We start from the raw sequence: 11,098 nt of genomic DNA on the forward strand, positions 1-11,098 counted from the left end.
CCCTTTGACAACTATGTTATTTCTCTAGGAATTCCAGTCTTCCATCTTGCTCCTAGATTACTTGTTTTGGTATTTGCGAAGATTCCATGCTTGGTGGAGATCGGCGGTAGCTATGGACGGGCAGGTCGGTCTCGCTGGCCTCTGTGGTGAGGGAAGTGGAATAGGCAATTTCCCGCTCTTCGCTGTATTCAGTACTAATGTGGTGGAAATTAATTTGGTTTTTACTTAATTACTTGGCCTGTAGTCATCGGAAAAATATTAAGATGGACATTGGACTTCTCGTCTTTGAAGCGCCCTGTATTTGATAAAACTCTGGACGCCGCCTGTCGGTTTTTCTACAACTCATTAAAATGCCATTTATTAAGCATGGTTGCCCAATTAAGCGCATTGAAACTTCAATACTCATTAATCCAATCAACACCTAGTCTAAATTGGAATTTTCCGACGCAACAACTGTTGTTATCTACACCTCGGCATGTCTGCAAGACTGATAATGTGTAAACAACTGAATGATGAGGACTTGGAGATTGTTTATCAATTCCCGAAAAGTTCAGATTGGGATGTCAAATTTGATAATAAAACTGGCAACGACGAGGAGGAACTCTTATAGCAGTAATAAAAACCACATAATACGAGTACTAGCGCACAATACATGCGACTATTTGGATCGTTCAAAATTGCTTCCTTCTCCACTCGCACACCAGTAAACATAATCCGAGACCTGACACATAGGTGTCGCCAGGCTCGCGCCTTGGCACTGTATCTAATTACAAAACCATATGATATGACACTTCTCTAATTTCCCGACCTTCTGCTGCAAGTGTAAAAACAATATTGATATGTTCCACCTGGAACGCACTAGCTACTTAGGTGGGTAAACATCGAAATATGTAACATCTTTCCTTATGACATGACATGCGGCCTTCATTTTCAATTTAACTTCATTCTTGAGTTTCAAGGTGATGCCGTTTAAAAACGGTACGTCCGGTTATTGAATACGTGAATACGTTGGTCCTGTCTACAAGTACGTTACATAAGAAAATTGTAAAATTCAATTCATAAACCATTTGTTCTCACTATTTAAAGCCGTTTAAAAATAGACGCATGTAAAATAAACTCCCAAAGCTTTACGCCGACAAAATTGATAAGATGACAGGAGAACGATGTTACTAAGTAAAATTTTGAATTTCTACAATAATTTTTCTTTCATTCAGTTCATCTGAGTTTATTTGTAAAGTTTTTAAACGTAGGCGTGCATAGTGGCCATTTTTACACTTAGCGATACTTTTGCTTTGATCTATACCAAACTGCCACACTTACAGTAAATTTCATAATACAAATCATTTTGAGTTAAAGTGATTTAATTTTTGAAAAGGATAATTGAACCATCCATACTCCAAACGCGTGTCGTCTCGTAAAAGACACATGATCATTGCAGGAGTCAAAATGAGTATGGAAGGCAGGTATTCCTAATTCATATGTGAATACGTATGTCATCAACAAATCTTGTGTATTTACAATTTTTGCTTAATTTGATTGTGGAGACGTTAGTATAAATAAATAACTTGAAGTTTTAGTATGTTCCAACCTATTAAGCTGTTTAAGTATGCCAGTGTGAGAAACAAACGTATTTCTTTGAAGTAAGGCCGTAAATAAAGTGAGTCACATTGAAACGTCTCAAAAGATGCGTGCAGATTAACAGATTTGGAGAACTTCATAGATCTATATTTACCTAGTGTGAATGGTCGCGGTTTTTCTCACGTATAAGAAGATTGAAACAGGTTAGGATTACACCCACGCACCAACTAAATAATTGAAAATCAAACACCTTTGATGTCTATCGCTCATTCATCTAAATCTGACCAGGTGCTCTGCGAATGCTATTCTTTTCTATAATATTTATTCCAATTTTTTTCATAGTAAAACTGTTTTCTGTTTTCCTTCGAGATGTGCTTATTTATCGTTATAGAAGCAGGACCAAAGCATAAAGGCACCGTTAATGTACGCGAATAAGTTTCAACGCAGATCGCGGTATTTTCTGTATACTAGTTAGGGCAATTTTGACCATTTATACAATCAAAACGTGAAATATTTTGTATTTGTTTTCGTTTTAATTCAGAACTAGACCATCCAAATTTTATTTTAACCTCACCAATAAAAAATTTGAATCCACCACCAAACAAGCCACGATTAAGGTCTTCCTCTGCTATTTAAAACAGTCCTCTTTCTCTCACAGCTCCCGCCTCTCCTATACTTGAATTTGAATTTGTGTCTTCGAAATTAACCACGGGTATTTTCGGCGGAATCTGCTTATTTTGAAACTAATTAGCTTACGCAGCCAGAACAAATTTCTTATTGCAACGCCCGGATTTTAATGAGATAACTTTAACAAAACATTATTTCCAAATATCCCTAATCTTTCTAAATCAACAATAAAATAAAATCAGAATACTACACGATTATTTACACAAAATTAAGCAACAAACAATTGTTAAATAAAATCACATAGACTTAAAATTCAAATACCACGATCCAAATTGTGCTTACTATAAAAGTAACGACCACATTTATTGTTAAAATAATTGAAATTATAACACAGATCATTATTAGAGGTGCTGATATCAAATAAAACGTCCGCATGACGTAGTTTATACAATATTTTTTGTCGGCAAACCGGTTACTTGAAGAAATTGAAAATGAGAGAAAAGTAGAAGAATAAAAATAAAACAAATCAAACAAATTAGAAATAGTTATTAAAGAAAAAAAAGTTCACGCCGATCATATTAAGAAAACGATCCGCATAAATATTAAAAGCTCAACTGACGTTGCTGCTGTTGAAATAATATTGTTTTTAAGTTTCTTCTGAATGACTTTTGTGATAATGATTTCAACAATGGATTTCTAAAAAGGTAAAGAAGGTATCGTAAGGTTGTATACCAATGTGTTAGTGAAGATCCGTAAGGAAAAAATAATGCATTTATTGCCTTATCAATCGAGGTGCATACACTTCGCATATTTGGAAATATCACACCAAAATTTCGTCAATACTAAAATTAAATACTATCCTGATATAAAGAATAATATATTCAAAAGTATTTAGGCGAGTTCGGTACAAACCAATTAATACAGGTCGTTGCGGTATTGAAAGCATAAACCATATAAATAAAATCGCGGCAAGCTCTCTGACATACACCGAGTAAATTTAACAAATTTAACTTTGACAGACATCGCAAGTACGAACTCGTCTACCGAGATCTTTGACCCAGTGGAATGCTGCGATTACTCAATTAGAATCTATTTACTCTGGCATAAATTGCGTTTCAATTGTTATCAAATATTGGTGTTTTTCCATTTCTCGTAAAGAAAGAAGTTAATAATACCAAAAGAAAAACGTTGACCCTAACCTAGGGGAATTTTCTACTACGCAGAAATCTGTGGATCTCGACGACAATTACTAAAAAGGGAACAAGATTAACGAGAAATTATTGCCTTTATGCAATACCTGTAACAGGAAATTTTTTTGATAAAATATGATATTGTTTGTTAGGCATTATTTTTGTATAAAATGTTAAAAGTTTGGATAAGAAAATAATTGATAATTTCTTAGACACATGATAAAACGAGTGTTTTTTAAAGTACGGTGAATATAGGAAAAGTGCAAGTTGGGTTCACTATAACTCAAGGTTTTAACAATGGAGGGGACATTCAGATTTTCCTGAGTTTTGACGGTATACGGATTTCTAACTTTTATTACGGTGTTATTTTTTGGAACACTCGGATAGACTCAAGTAAATACATATATTTTATGACCAGAAATAGTGTCAACCAAACTGAGCGTTTTAAATCAAACGATGTCTGGACTAAATAATTGCCAATTTTCGAGTGCGAATTATGAATTTTAGAGTGCAATGTAGTATTTTGATGATACTCAATAATCGACAAAATTTTACGTTACCCACCGGTGGGATTAAACAATTTACTGCACAAAGTGATATATTGGTGACTCATAATGCTCTAAACGCGAGGACCGAGGTTGAGTCCACTTGTGAACTAATGCTACGTGAAAAAACTGTTGACCCGGAGAAAAGCTGTTTAGCACCTGGAGAACCCCGAAGCGGAAACTAACAGTTTCGATAGCAAATTTCCGTATACAAACCAATGCGATCCATGCTCCAACAATTCAACCGAATGAAATCTCTGGAGGTCAATATAACATCGAATTAGGAGTGAAAAATTAGGAGGTACTGTAAAGATTTGTCTTGTATTCAAAGGAAGTAAAATTGGTATAGAAATTCTTTAGATTTCAGTTTATTATTCCAAGCAATTGCCAATTACGTCAACTTTTAAGAAGAAAAAGCCCCTAAATTATCCCAATTATATAAATTAAATGTAAATAATTTTAATTAGACAGTAAGCATTTATTTTTCCTGTTTGGTTATCTGGGGGAATTTATTTTTGAACCGGTTGATTATTTAAATTTTGAAGTACCCATTTAGGTACTAGACTGTGTTCATATTTGGACAAGGCTATGCAAAATCTTTAGACTTTAGATGTAACTACTAAGGAATCTTATAATTTTTCATGGTAGTAAATTACTCGACTTTAAACCATTTGAAAAAAAGGATATGTATTTTTTGTATATGTGGTAAACAAACATTTTGCCTAAATATAGATCAACAATTTAATTGATCTTTTTTATTATTGGCAACCGGATTGAGCAGTGGTGGTCTGGGTGAAAATCGTTCAGCGGCACCAACCTTTCAGGTAAAAATAACCACAATCCCATCTTTTGGGAGCCGTTACGTCAAGTTACTTAAACCTCTCGCCAGGAAAGATTGCCGGTCAGAGAACACTTGATCCCGGTCTACAATCTATGTTTTTCTAAAGATGTGAGCGACTTCCGGGAGAGTATCGTGTCAATGTTGAACAAAAAGATTTTTCGTTTAACATTGGCACGATCCTATTCCGGAAGTCGCTCGGATCTTAAGAAAAACATAGATTGTAAATCGACACACGGTGTGCTGTGACCGGCAATCTTTCCTAGTGAGAGTATAACCAATGTCGTGTGTGTATAACCTGGTGTATAATAATCAATAAGCATCAATAAAATTAATTGACCCTAATTAACATAAACAAAATTCAGTTTTTTGGAACGAAGGACCCGTTAGAAGTGACATGTTTGTTCTATTTTAATCTGTGGTGATTGATGAGCATGAAATATGTTTTGGGTAGATTTAGTTAGGCATAGTGTCGGCGAAAGTTAGGGATTAATTTTAGATTGATGTTAAATTTTGTGACCTGTTTTTTACGAACATTTTGAGTTTTTTTGTTAATTTGGGCAAGTCACGGGGATATTTGTAAAATAAAAATTTAAATTAGAAAAATTAAATTTAAATTTCAAATCAATTGTATTTTGTTTTAAGATCTATGACCCTTTAAAGTCATTTTCAGTGACGAACAATGAAGTGACGGTATCACTTATTTGCTGGTTGAGCAGGAGCTCTAAAATTCTGCGTGGCACTTCAGCAGTTTGTATTTTTTTTTTATCATACTAGCTTTGTTTATTCATTAAACAAAGATACTAGGTGAGTTCACAGAGTTACACATAGTACATTGAGGAGCAGTACATAGGACCTGCGCATGGTAAAATAACCTCAAGTAAAGCGGCCACATGCCTATACAGTTTCAACGGCCGGCCGGGCCGTTGTGACACATGCGCAGTGCGTGAATGGCGAATCAGTTGATTTGCATAGATACACCACCTACCTATTAAAATACAATACCTAATCTGTATATTATTATGTAAAAAGTCTAATTGCCATATGGTATCTACAGAGTTATCACACTTTACATCTGTCCGGCGAGAACTCTGTTCTCTTGTCAATGTAACTACATTAGTTTAGTTGTTGAGATGAGAAATTCTCAAGCAACTGAGTCGGACGTCAAGGTTCCATTTAGCACAAAATAACCATCTACAGAAACGACTTTTTATGAGAATTATTAGCAAACGTGTTTATTAAGACAATTAAAATGTGTGCATTACTTTTATCCAGATTACGAGGCTAATAAACAATTTATGTTTGTTCATTATCTTTGCGTTATAAATAAATGTGTGTTACTTTAAATGTGATCTTTTCATCCTCTTTATGAGGGGGTGTGTAATCTGTAACCTTGCAATAGACATCCAATATTTACGGATCTATTTTATTTTTATTGTTTTGGCAACATTTTATTACCGTTTTACAAACCTATAAATGTATGTAAAAAGATACAGATAATTAGGCAACGCATTAAACTCCAATGAGTGAAATACTCTGCACAGAAGCTTCACAAGGTTAATAAAAAATTTGGTACCTACAAACTATGCAACCCATCTAACAGATATGTACGAAAAGTGTTCAAGTTATCTACCAAGTGAGTCAAATATATTAACTTTAGGAAGTGCGGAGATGCTTGTAAAATCATACAGTTTACATCAAACCAACAAATGAAATGTTAAAGAGCTTTTCTGGAACATGCTTATCAATTACGTTGTGAATTGCGATGTACCCTAAAGTCACTTTAATGTACCCATGCCGACACTCAACAGCTCTCGCGCTAACAAAAGCGGGAAAAACACGAACTCGAAACGCCAGTGTACTGCGCAGTAATATGTACAAACCACGCATTCAACAATGGCGGGACTCCCTACTTTGTGAAAGACCAGGTCTAATCACTGATCTAAATAAAAACTAGTGGGTCGAACTCACTCGTACCCACTGACCTAAATAAATTGCTCGTACCCCAGCTTATTGTAAAGGTGGAACGCAAATAACACTCTTATTGAAAGGCAAGGGGTAGTTTATTGAATGATTTATCAAACGTTCAAAATGAGTCAAATAACCGAAAGATTTGGCATTGAATGGAGTTGGTAAAAATGTTGGCAGAAATATTTAAAACCGAAAGCATGCGGTGTTCTCCTAAAACTCATGGGACAAAGGAACGGAGTCCGAATCACTGATGTTCACAGAAGGTAAGTATAGAGGGACATCTGGAGCAAGAGAGGTAACTTATTATCCTAAACACACATTTTACATCACATCTACCATACACAAAGATTACCAATACGAAGGAGGAACTCTTGAATTTGAATAATTTAAATCTGACGTTTGTGATAATCCACCCTTATGGTTAGGCAACACACATTTACATCTGAAACAAAAATATGATATACTCTGTATACCATTCGACCGTTTTGCGCAGATGCCAAATACTAGGGGATTTTAATAACGAAGCTAGGGGAAAAAAAGAGCGTGGCGGAAGCATATATATATAAGAGAAGTATATGGATAACCGCCTATAATTGCAATGTGCAAATTGTTCGCCATAAAAGAGAGCTGCCCTATTCCTTAGTCCTCAACTCTGTATTTATGCGCAAACTCCCCAAGTAAATATTTACTTCTCTCCGCCTACTTTTAAGTAGCGCCAATTTCAAATTTCATAACCTATAACTCGAAAATAGGGTTAAAATTTTATTAAACCATCATTGTGTGCAATTACCATATGTAAACACAACCACGCACCATTCGGAAACTTCACCGAGACTTCTATTCACTTCATGCAGGTTCATATTCACTATATTGGCCCCATTCCACCTGCCGACTCCTATCACTATTGTCTGATCCTGTGATGTCTTTAGATAAGTATACTAGCTGGCCGAGGCCCACCCTCCCAAGACCAATCGCCGCCGAAGCGTTTCTTACCTGTTGACTATATCGCTTCGATTCCCCTACTAGCATCTTCACCGATCAGCGACGACAATTTGAATCTTCCCTTTTTTGTGCCCTCAACATTGTTTTCGGCACACAAGGATTCGGGACCTGCAGTCAATGGCCTACGTGAATGATTTCACTGCCAACTCAAATCAGCGCTCACATGCCACCCAGTGCGTTCTGGTTCAAGGTACTCCGTATCGTTCTGCTTGGAAACTGTAGCATTTTCACGGAGAACTTTCGAGCTTCCTCAGCTGAGTTTGTTTACGGTTACACCCTTCAACTTCGAAGGCAAACTTTGTAACGATTTAGAAACTTAAATTGCAATTGAAATAATATACCTATAGGGATTATATCTTGAATATAACTTGAAATTGGATAAGTTCGCATCAGCTATAATATAAAGTAATACATTACCAATGTTCAAAGAAACACAATTAAATTAAAGACATTTACTGATTTTAAAATAAAATTAACATTGTCGAGTTGGAAATCTTTTAGGTTTTAAGTGACCCCCATATAACTTCGTGCCCCCATCATGCTTGCGTGCATCCAAATCAATGCAGTCATAGCAGTTAAAATGACGAGAACACAACCTTGTTTTTACATCATCGAATTCCGATACTTCACATGCTTGCAGTCACCGATTCTTGTTGCTTTTTTCACTTGGGAATCTAATAACAAGTATGGCATAAATGAATTGATTGCAGATAATTGCATTGTAACTTACTTGTGCCATGAAACCGAAGAATCCACTTTCCCACAAGTACCTGCATTCTTTATTTCTAAGTAATGAACACACTAAAATTGCCAAACATTAGGTATTCCTTTACAATTATTGTGTAGCACTTACGTATACTGATTTATATAACTACGAAAGGCTTCTTTACTATTAAAATTAAACAAAAGTTCAATAACTCATAAACAAAACAAACAATTTAACCTCAATCCGTTATGTCAAACTGGAGTAAATGCTTGGTAAATAACACTACATAATAACAGGCAAGCGCATTAGCGCCTAGTTCCCAACTAATGACAGAAGTATATTTCCATCCACTAACGTTGGCGATAGGCGTGTCCACTCGTTTATCCATATACTTCTCTTATATATATATGCATATATATGGGCGGAAGCAGCGGAACGCTGAAGAAGGAAGATGGTGACGGGGTCGACGGAAGGCAATGAATAAGGTATTCTTTATTCATTGACGGAAGGCATCACGCGTTCTCGGTTTTTATTCTTGATTATTTTGGTTGTGGTGTTTTGAAGGTGTATTTACAGGTAGTAGCCATTTTATTCTTTCTTGTACTAGCTATTAATCATTGAATTTCTTGCCACAATTTGATGCGATATCTAAATATGGCATATTCCATGCTTTTGTTTTTGAGTACCGTTAGAGGAATCGTGTTTGTTATTCTGTACAGGTGATTATGCCATTATTTTGTTTTATTAAGTACCTATTTATTTCTGTATTCACGAGGAGTTGATTATTAGTGCGATTTTGCTCTGTTGGATTGAATCGTAACTATTCCGTGAGGGAAGTACCTAATACAGTTTGATTGTTGTTTGATGTTTCGATGTTTGTGTGTGTTAGTGGTTCATTCTGTCTCCGTGGAGTAGGTACCTAATACAGTTCGATCTTTCGTTGTATCTTTTGCCTACTCGTCTCGTGCGGATTGCCGTTCTTGGCATCTTAGCAATGCGAGATATTTAGGGACCCTCTCATTAACATTTCCCCTCTTTAAAATATGTTCTGCTTGAAGCTATTGGCATTCTCACATGCACTTTTCGTGTTAAATTAAATTATGTTAACTGAAGGCTGGAGTAGAAACACACCTGCCTTTACATGTTTCCTATGTACATGCAATTTATTAACGAACTCCTAGCGAGTCTGTCCGTCCGTTAGCACGATATTTAAAAAACGAATGAACCGATTACGATGAAATTTACTAGGTGGATTCTTCATCAAATTTGTAGATCGGAGTTCGTGAATTGGCAATGTAGGTAAAAAAAATAAGGAACGCTCTTTTGACATCTCTGTTAGTTATGAACCGAATGGTATGAAATTCAATATGGGCATAGCTTTAGCCATATAATACGCAATTCCAAAGGTTGAGTCTAATCGATTCAAGATTCACAGTGCTCTTTTCGCATCTCGAGTATTTATAAACCGAATTGTAAACTTTTTTATTTATAAAGAGAAGAGAAAGGAAAGAATGAGGAGTGATAATAATGATCGTAAAGTGAAGCCCACATTTGTTTGTTATTTCACCGAAAACTAACCTATAATTTATCCCTGTGCGAAACGATATACTTTCGTGTGTTTTTTGGCTATCACTTCCGTGCACTACAATGTACCATTGTCCAATATTGTTTTTAATAATTTTAATAATCACGAAAATGAAAAATTAAACAAACTTTGGCTCCGAAAATATGGCCGCTCCGGGCTTCAACGCGCAGCATTGCCCTTGATAGGATATTATCAGTCCCCTTTCTTTCACAGTCTAAGATAAAGATATTTATATGTAATTTCATGCATAGGCGCTTGGAATAAAAGCAAATGCCAGTTTCAAAATTTTTTGAGCATGCGCAGTGCCAACTTTCTTATTTATGGAATCATTTTAATGAAATTTGATACATATGCACTTGTAATAGAAACAGATCTAACGCAAGATTTAAAATTTGATTTTGCGCATGCTACAACTATAGGAGTTCGTTTTCTATATTTGTTTACACGTTTATTATTTTACGAATTGTGTTATCTGAATTGATCGTACAGGTATTTTGATGTGTTTTTATACTGAATTGATTTATCAGGTTTTCCACTGCATTTATGATGTCTTGTGTATTTTGTTTTTAATTTTTATGAACTTGTTTAATTGCATTTGATTTGATTATCTGATTTTTATCATACAATTCGAGATGTTTTATTTATGTGTATTCATTTCATGTAATTGTGTGGCATATGCCGGGGTTTTTGTCCCGTAGAAGGTTTCGCTGGTATGGGTTCGTTGTGTGCGTAATATATTTATTTGCTCTTGCCATTTCTTATGCACAAAAATTCTGTCTTTTATTTAATTCCCTTCCCGATTATGTCTCACGTCCCAACACATACAAGAACCGATTACACAATGTAGGAGTTCATTCGTGCCAGCCATATCGAGCCGACTGCTATCCAAATTCAAAAGTGCCGCGAAACGTCCATGGTTTCGACTTGAAAGGTAGATGGCTCTGCTTGTAGTTTGTTTCCAGTGTTGCCAACTGTAAGTACACAGTAAGTCAATATTTTCGGTGTCGGCTTGATAGACCCCTATACTGTATTCATTTTAAGAAGTTGGCGGTAGAA

The sequence above is a fragment of the Photinus pyralis genome, unplaced genomic scaffold, assembly GCF_008802855.1.
Source record: "Photinus pyralis isolate 1611_PpyrPB1 unplaced genomic scaffold, Ppyr1.3 Ppyr1.4_LG5, whole genome shotgun sequence".
NCBI classification, from domain to species: Eukaryota; Metazoa; Arthropoda; class Insecta; order Coleoptera; family Lampyridae; genus Photinus; species Photinus pyralis.